At 47.9% G+C, this 9710-nt stretch overlaps 1 pseudogene; it reads right to left on the minus strand.

The window, feature by feature from the left end:
- Positions 1-8754: 8754 nt before the first annotated feature.
- Positions 8755-8905, minus strand: LOC115070603 (annotated as a pseudogene).
- Positions 8906-9710: the final 805 nt, after the last annotated feature.

Genomic DNA, 9710 nt, shown 5'->3' on the forward strand with positions numbered 1-9710 from the left:
TATTTTATTATTTTTATTTTATGTGTACCAGTGTATGGCCTGTATGTATGTAAGTGTGCCCTTGTCATACAATGCCCATGGAGGATAGAAGAATGTGTCAGATCCCCTGGAACTGGAGTTACTGACAGTTGTTAGCTGCCATGTAGGTGCTGAAAATTGAACCCAGGTTCTCTGCAAGAGTAGGCATCTCTCCAGCCCCATTGCTTCTTTTTCTTAAGTGTGTGTGCATGTGTTATGTGAGTACATATATGTGTGGGCGCACTAAGCCATGCCTACATATATAAGACCAGTTGGTCTCTCAGTTGCTTTTCTACCTTATTTGTTTGAGACAGGGTCTCTCACTGAAGCTGGAGCTTGCTGTTTTGACTAGACTGACTGACCAGGGACCCACCTGTCTCTACCTCCCCAGGACTGGGGTTACAGACCTGCACCACTATGCCCAGCTTCGACATGGGTACTGCAGATCTCAACTCAGATCTTCATTATTGCACAGCAAGCACTTTACTCACTAAGCCATCTCCCCAGCCCTAGTACCACTTGTAAGCTAAGCAATTGCTCTACCACTGAGCTGCACCCCAGCTTGACTCCAGTCTTCTTTCCTAATGGATTTAGATAAGTTATCTCTCAGGAAAAGGACGGGAGAGTTCAGAAGCTTAGGAAATATCCTCACTAGAAGGGTTTGGGAGGGCATAAAGCAGGAATTCCTGTCATTGGTCAGAGGTAATTAGTGATAACCTCCTCCCTAAGGTTTCAAGATCCTTTGTCAGAGGACAAACTCCAACAGTAAAGAGGTAGCACCTGTCCCCAAACCAGGGAGCTCTGCCCAATAGCACAGCCCAACACCAGTACATGTTCCATAAGCATTAGTTGTTGTAGACATCAGCATAACCCCTGTGGAGAATCTCTATGGATGGTCCTGCAGAGAGGGCTCTGGAAATCAGGATAGTCCTGCTTCTGGCACTCTGGAAGTCAGTTGTGTGTTGGGGGTGGGGTATGATGGTGAATCTTCATTGTCAGTTTGACTAGATTTGGAATTACCTAGGAGACACACCACTGGGCATGTCTATAAGGGTGTTTCCAGAGAGGTTTAACTGGGAAAAGACCAATCCTGAATGTAGGTATCATCATCCCACCAGCTGAGGTCCTGGACTGAATAAAAGGAGAAAGTGGGCTAATACCAGCAAATGTCCCTCTCTGCTTCCTGGCTGACTGTGGATGCAATGTGACCAGTGCCTTCATGCAACAACTGTTGTGCCTTCCCTCTCATAATGGACTATATTCCCTCAAATTGTGAACCAAAATAAACTTCCTTCTTTAAATTGTTTTTTTTTTCACACAGCAATAGAAAAATAACTAATACAAGTAGGAAGGAGGCGTGAAGATGCACAGCTCAAGGACCAAGGAGGCAGGCACCATGACCTGACCCCCACTGTGGCCTCCACAGGGTCTCTCCTTCCCCTATCTCACCTCACAAAAATGTCTTTCCTCTGAACCCTGTGGAGAGGGGAGTCTTCCTCTGTCCCAGGCAGGCCTAGTGAGTGACCTTTTGCTCAAGTCTGCAAATATATTCTTTGTTAGTCTTGGAAATGAAATTGCGTTCAACATTTGTATAGGGTTTTTCCACCACCTGCCCCTTTACAGACATTAACTAATTAAATGGAGGCAGAGGAAGAGAAGAAGAGGGAGGAAAAAAAGGACTTGGTCAGTGCAGGGGGGTAAGGGGGATGCAAGCTTCTGATCTGGGTAGCTCTCCCTCCTTCCTTCTTTCCTGAAGATTAGATTTACTCTAAAGAGGAAGGAACTCCTGGGGAGTTGGCCTCAGAGTTAGCAAGCTGGTGGAGGAAGGAGGTTGGTAATATATTAAGTAGGAAAAGGTCTTTGTAAGGTCATCTGCCCCATAGCCAGCCATACTTAGTAACTGGGCTCTGTCCGAAAGTACAGGTTTGTCTTCCATAAATGGGCCAGCCACTTTGGCCCCTTTTTGGAGGAGGATATGGGGAAAAATAGTAACTATAGCCAGGGGCAAACTACAGTCAACTGTCAAAGCTCCTTCCCAGGGGACTAGCAGGAGCAGGGCACACAGTTTGGCCCAGGAACCAGGGCCAACCTTTCACTTTCTCTGTGAGTCACAATACTGGGTAGTAGTTGATGGCACGGAGAAAGGCATGGAATCCTCTGCCCCCCAGTGTTCCTCCTGTCCATGAGGGTTGGCAGGAAGCCATCCCCTGTGCCAATGAAATGTCTGTATTTCCCCTCTCCATCTCTCACTGTCCTGTCTCTGTCTGCCAGTGATGAGGCAATCAGTGGACCTGCACTGCAGCAGTCAGTTCTTTCCTGCTGGGGGTGGGGTGAGGAGGATTAGAACTGAGGAACAGCACCAAGAGAGAAACAGAACAGGCTAGTCATGAAGACTGAAGTATGGAGAAAATAAACCATATTTTGGACAGAGATTATGGGGGAAAGGGAAGAAGGCTGAGAGGGAAAAAGAAACAGCTCCATAGGGTGTCAGCCAGCCATGTCAAAGATTGATTTCTCACCAGAACACAACTACAGCTAGGCTGCCTCTTGTAGGATTCCCTTAGGAAGCCTAAGACAGCTGCCCTCGTCCCTGGAAAGATAGTCACATCTCCTGCCCCTGCTGCCTGCTCTCCTTGTACTCCAGTAGGTGCTTGCCTCACAGTATGGGAGTACAAGGGAGCACAGCATGGGAGTTCAAGATGCAAGTAGTATACCTCCTTCCTGATTCCGTAAGAGGGACTGGAAGGTGAAGATTTGCTCTCCTCGCATGGTGAGCATTGCAGGCCTGGCTGCCCTGCCCACCCTGGTCCCATCAATCTGTCTAGTGCAGATTGAAGAGTCAGCAATTCTGGAAGCCCTGCCAAGTCCAGCAGAGGAGGGCCTGACTTCCCTTCATCATAATTACCTATTTTATAAAAAACACAGGCATTGAACTTCATAAAACCAATTAAGACTGCAGGGCGAGGGCATGGGCACAAACAGAAGTCCTGCAGCTCTTGGTAACAATGGAAGTCAACTGCAAGGACAGAGCTATACATGATGGTTCTTTCCTCCCAGGCTCAACCACAAAATGCCCCTCCCCCAACAAAACTACTGCAAATACAGGAGAAGACACTGAGGCCAGGAAACTGGCCTGAAATCCAGGGAAGAACTGACTAACTGATAGCAACAGTGAACACTGAAGACGTTCCTTCCCTTTTGTGACCGACATCCTAACAGAGCCTGGTTTCTCCCCCGACATCCCTCTAGTTCCACAAAACCTCAAGAGCTTCCATCATGTTGCCAAGGCAACCACAGCCCTGCAAGACTCACAGTGATTCTGGGAGAGAGCAGAGACTGACAGGAGCCCCAGACAGGACACCAGGGTTGGGGTGGGGGGCATGTCTGAGGGAGACAGGGAGACAGGGACTGCAGACTGAGCAAGCAGCAACCCCTCTCCCTGCCCAGCCTGTTTCAGGTTCTGTGTTCAAGCTGTGGGTTTGTTTCATAGGCTCAGACCATGAGAGTGAGAAGACAGCAGTGACACATTACTCCCTGGGCCTGGGCCTCCCTGCACAGTAGACACATGGCCCAGGGCACTTCTTTCAAAGGCCAGAGGGATGCTATCATCACTACCTACTCTCTTGTAATTCCCTTGTGGGAAGCAGTACTGCTAAGAGATGGTGTCTTGTTTGTATGCGGTGGAGTGGACAGAAACAGTCAAGACTTAGCTCTTGGCTCAGTTACTTCCTAGGACTCTATGACCTTGGGGAAGTCACTTCTTTGTCTGTTTTCTTAGCTGGAAATGGAAATAATATGAATATTTCCAGGTTTTAATAATACTATACATATCATACATTTGCAGAAGGCCCGGCACATGTTAAGTGACTTCTTTTAGATTTTTGTTTGTTTGAGACAAGGTCTTCCCGTATCTCTAGCTGGCCTGGTTCTTGATATGTAGACCAGGTTGGCCTTGATCTCACAGAGATCTCTGTATGTTTGAGGCCAGCCCACAGAGCACAGAAGAGGGTATCAGACACCCTGGATCCTCTGGAACTGGAGTTATGGATAGTTATTAGCCACCATGTAGGTACTGGAATTCAAAGGTACTGGATTCAGCCAGTATTCTTAACCACTGAGCCATCTCTCCAGCCCAAGATTCCTATTTGTAACAGAAAGCATTCCCAAAAATGTCATTCTCACACACTGAAAAGCCAGGCTTGGTGGCTCATATTTGTAATCCCAGCATTCAAGAGACAAAGCTGGAGGATCAGATCAGATCAAAACAGAGAGATGACAGACAAACAACTCAGTAAGTTACATGCTAGAGCACTATCACCAACTGGCTCAAATTCCCAGTTCCCTAAGCAATAGGGAGACTTTGGGGGTTAGGATATACTTCAGTGGTAAAGCACATGAGGTCCTGAGTTGATCTGCAGCATGCACACATGAGCATATATACATCCACAGACACAGAGAGGAAGAGAGACAGAGAGAACACAAGGCTTCTGCAGTGGAAGTGGGGAGTTAGTAGGGCAGTACTAGTGAACTTCCAACTCACTTTCAGACCAGAAATGAGCCTTTGCCCTCTGCCCTCCATCACTTCTCTGAAGCCTGAGGTTTCCCAGCAGGCTGATAGTTATCTAATGCTCAGCAACCAGTAGAAAAGGGTGAGCGGCCATCTTAGATGGAAAAAAGGTTTGTCCCTATACAGAATGTCAGCCTATGGGAGGGGATACAACTGAATGGATAAAATCCATTACCTTTTTTGTTTGTTGTTCAGTATTTTAGCCCAGGCTGGTGTAGAATTTAATATATAAACCAGATTAGCCTCGAATTCATGAGTGATCCTCTTGCCTCAGCCTCTCAAGTGCTAGGATTGTAAGTGTGAGCCACCATGCTGAGCTACAGGACTCTACTATGTAGCCCAGGCTAGCCTTGAACTCACAGTTCTCCTGCCTTGGCTTCTGCCAAAAGGCTAGGCTTTACTTCTGGGCTGTGTAATCTGACATAGGCATTTTACCCTTGCTAGGCCCATAAATCAATACCATACCAGCCCTTTGATTAGGAAGAAGGAATTCCTGAGGGTCAGGTGTTTGGGGGTGGTGAGAAGCCCGAGAAAGGCAACTGGAAAGAAAATGGGCTTGGGGAGTCATTGAGAAACCTCCCCCTTCTGGACTTCACTGCAGCTGCTGCCCAGAAAGCCCCAAATATGTGTGCTCTGGTTCCAGAATGTGCCACACCCACAAGCCTGCTCAGCAGTCCCAGCCTCAGCCCAATCCCATCTGACTCCCTCCAGCAAGTCCACATAAAGTCACAGAAAATTGTGTCAAATCTGAGAGAGAGAGAGAGAGAGAGAGAGAGAGAGAGAGAGAGAGAGAGAAACATCCCCCTCTTCCCCCATCATGAAGAACCTAGTGAGCAGGGCATGGGAAATAGCAACACAGATTAATCTGGAAATAATTCTGAAGAATATTGAAATATTCAGCTCTTCTAAGATGGCCTGAGGTCAACTGTTGGAGACTGGCAAAGGGTCAGAAGTTTCACTGTCCCAAACTAGGCCAGAGCCAGCCTTGGCTATATCATATCCACACAAACTGATCTCTCAGAGACAAAGATCAGCTTCCCCCAGCCCATGGAGTCCATGACAGGTTAGAAAAGCCAATTTTCTCTCAAGTCTCTGTCTCTACCTTCCAGAAAAAGATTGCTTCCAGTTCTTGAACCATCTGCCCTGCTCACCTTCAGACTGATGGATGGGCAAAATTTCGTAAGCCAAGGCCTTGAAGCCTTTCCTGGGGTGACTCAGGAGCTCCTCCTGCTGTTTAGCTTAACTGAAGCGGGCTGGAGGTGGGAAAGGAAGGATTCTAGCTACAGTGCCCCAGTTCTTTCTCTCAGGAGGCAGTTTCAGAGCCTGGCCTCGAAGCCCCTTATCTTACTGCCAGATCCTGAATCGGAGCTGGACATCCCCAAGAGGCACACAGACGTGACCCTGACCAGAGGACACCTAAGCTGTTTCACCCCAGTCCCTATGCTGTGGCCTCTAGACGTAGGCAAAGAGCTCTAAGTCAGGGTGTCCAGCTGCAGATACCCCCAGCCTCAGCAGAAAAGGCATGGTCCACGTGACAAAACCAGTTTCCTTCTCTGAGCCCAAGAGAGCAGAAGCTGAGACATACTTAAAGGCACCTCTGAACCCTAAATATTGGCCATGAGTTAGAGCAGGGCACATCCTGCCCTCCCAGTAACTCTCTTGGGGTCAGTGGGACATGTTACATTTACTACTGGCAGATAATAGCTATTTCCAGAAGGGCTTCCAGCTCCTTGTCTGTAAGCACCGGAGAGACCCACAAATTCCTAGGTCTTTAGTTCTTACATTGCATAAGCCTTATGGGATTCTACAGCTCATTGCTCATCCCCAGAGCTGCCTTCTCTCCAGGACTATCCATGCCTCCGTTCCCTTTTCTCCCTGCTTCCCTGGTTCTAGTTGTTTCTGCACTCTGATTTAAATCCATCTTGCTACATTATAAATAAAGGCAGCTGGAAGGGGAAAAAGAGAGGAGATGGTGAGAAGCTAGTTAGATGAAGATCGGGATTGGAGAGATAAACCCCTGGAGAAGTCAGGGTTGGCTCTACAGATGCGGTATCACTAGTCATTCTACCTTTCAGCATCTTGAAGCTTCATGTGTGTGCTCTCACTAAATGTAGGCTTAGACACACACATTATCACTTAGCCTGTGGGGAAGGCTTGGCATATGTGAGGTTGGAGGGGACAGCTCTCCTCACTGTTTTAGTAGTTCCACCCCCACATGCAAAATTATCTTCCTCTCCCCACGTTCCCCTACCTCTGCCTCCAGGCTTCTAGCACTAGGTCTTTGTGTTTTCAAAACAACTCCTTCCTTGAGTGATAAAACAGGACACACACAGGGGTGGGGTGGAGGGTGCTGGAGAGATGGCTTAGCAGTTAACAATGCATACTGCTCTTGCAGAGGATCTGAATTCCATTCCCAGCACCCACATCAGGTGGCTCACAGCTGCTTGTAACTCCATTTCCAGGGGGATCTGACCCCTCTTCAGGCACCTGTACTCACATGCACATACCTACACACAACCATGAAAACATAGACATAATTTAAAGTTTTTAAAATACAAAACAAAAACAAACAAACAAAAAAACAGAACATGTGGCTGGGGAGATGGCTCAACAGTTTAGAGTACTTGCTGATCTTGTAGAGGACCCAAGTTCGAGCCCCAGTACCCACATGGTAGCTAACAACTGACAGTAACTCCAGCTCCAGGGAGTCCAACACCTTCTTCTGGCCTCCTCTGAGCATTGCATGCACATGGTGCACTTACATACATGCAGGCAAAACACATAAAATAAAAATAAATAAAATAAAACAGAACACATGGTGCCAATAGAATGGGGGAGTGGAGTGAAAGTGGAAGACTTCCCCTATTATGCCATGAAACAACTCCCCCTATCTGCCACCTCCTTCATCACTTGCCTCTGGCTCCTGCAAAAGCAGCCCTCCCTATACGAAGCAGTGGACTGCAGGGGACACCTATTTTTCATAGCAGGAGCTGAATTGGTGGTTGGGCATGGGGGAGGCCTTAAGCAACAGCATCCCCACCTAAGTCAATACCCCTGCCTCATTGCCCCATAATTAAAGAAACAAAAGGAAAAGCCTTCCCAGCCAATCCCTACAGCTACATTGCAGTCTGCAGTCACCCCAAGTTTTCAAAATCCCTATTCAGACCACCCCCAACCCTGTCCTTCCAAGATAGCCTATATTTTTCAGATGTTGGAAAGCTGCTCCAGGATATTTTACCCTGAAAGACAGATTCACTCTTGGAATGCAAGGAGACAGTGATGAATTCACCCACACACTGGCAACATACTTCCATTAACCCTTACGTCCAAATAATTCCTGTAAATCACCAAGGATGAGACTGGGGAGGGGAAAGCAAGTCCCTGAAATCAATCTCCAGCAAGAATTACTCCTTCAAACCTGGCCAGCATGAGGCAGGACAAATATCCAGTACCTTAGGGCTTCTGGGGTGAAGCAGTAGAAATCAGGCCTCATCCCACCTGCTGCCCAACCCATCCCTTCCCAGACCTAAGCATTTGTCCATCTCCCCCTTTGGAATGTGGAGGAACAACACAGATTTGCGATCAACCACCCTGTTCTGGAAGTTTCAGGGCTCTGGCTGCTCCTGGGGAAGGGAGGGCAGCATCTCCATGCCCTTGGTAGCCAAGAGAGCATTTCCTGTGGTACTAGCATGCAGTGGTACCCAGGGGCAGCCAAGAGAAAGATAACTGAGATCTGTATGCAGTTGGTTTACTCATTCCTTCTGAAATGACCCTAATTATTGTGCCCCCCACTTTTGAGACAGGGTCTCCCTACAGCCCTTGCTGGCCTAGAACTTACAAAGATCTACCTGCCTCTGCCTCTAGTGTTAGAACTAAAGGTGTGCATCACCAAGCCCAGCTATTGACCTTTTTTTTTAGTACTTGAACCCAGGGCCTTGAGCATGCTAGGTGAGTGCTCTACCTCTGAGCTATATCCCCATCCCCTTTTCTTTTTGGAGACAATCCCACTGTGTAGCCTTAGGTGATCTGGAACTTACTATGTAGATCAGACTGACCTTGAACTCACAGAGATCTGCCTACCTCTGCCCCCTGAGTGCTGGTGTTAAAGGAGTACGCCACCATGCCTGGTCCTGGTTTGTTTGTTTTTTCTTTATTTTTTTATTCAGAGGAGAGTGTGAATGTAGTCACTAACTACCACAAATTATGCAATTGAGTTTCCCACATTGGGGAAATCCCAGGGGTAAGCATATCCAGAGAACAATGGCTAAGCCTTGCCTTGGGAAAACTATCTTCATGGTATCTCCCCTGCCAGATAAAAAGATTATTTATTTATTTGTCTTAAGACAGTGTCTCATTATGTAGTCAAGCTGTCCTCAAACTCTGGATTTTCCTGTGTCAGCCTCCCAAATACTAGGGTTACAAGTGTACACTGCCACTCTGAGCTACTGCCCTCCATTTTGCAAAGCCACAGAGGGGCTAACTATAGTACAGCTACAGCTGAAAAGGGACAGATCAGAGTCAAACACAAGTCTCTCTGTATGATCACATCTGTGCTGGATAGCTTTAGTGTCAACTTGACACACTTGGGTTGAGGGAGTCTCAATCAGGGAACTGCCTCTATTGGACTGGCCTGTGGCCATATCTGAAGGGCATCTTCTTGATGAGTGATGTGGGAGGGCCCAGTCCATTGTGGGTGGTGCCACCCCTGGGCAGGTGGGCCTGTGTAGCATAAGAAAGCAGGCTGAGCAGGGGCCAAGGGAGCAAGCCAGTAAGCAGCATTCCTCTATGGCCTGTGCTCCAGCTCCTGCTTCTAGGTTCCTGCCCTGAGTTTCCTACCTTGGGCTCCCTGATGAACTGCAACCTGGGAGCTGTAAAATGAATAAACCCTTTCCTCCCCAAGTTGGTATTGGTCAGAGTGTTTTGTCACAGCAATGAAGAAACAAACTAGGACAACATCCTAGTTGATAGGTAGAGAATGGGCCGGAGCGATCGGGAGGCGTGGATGGAGGAAGGCAGGAGCAGATGGAGGAAGGCACGAGCGGATGGATGAGGCACCAAGGCTCAGATGGAATTCTCAGCGGGATACAGATTTATTTTGCACTGGGGAAGGGAAGGGAAAGGAGGG

Source organism: Nannospalax galili, unplaced genomic scaffold (assembly GCF_000622305.1).
Source record: "Nannospalax galili isolate Female #2095 unplaced genomic scaffold, S.galili_v1.0 scaffold856, whole genome shotgun sequence".
Lineage (NCBI taxonomy): Eukaryota > Metazoa > Chordata > Mammalia > Rodentia > Spalacidae > Nannospalax > Nannospalax galili.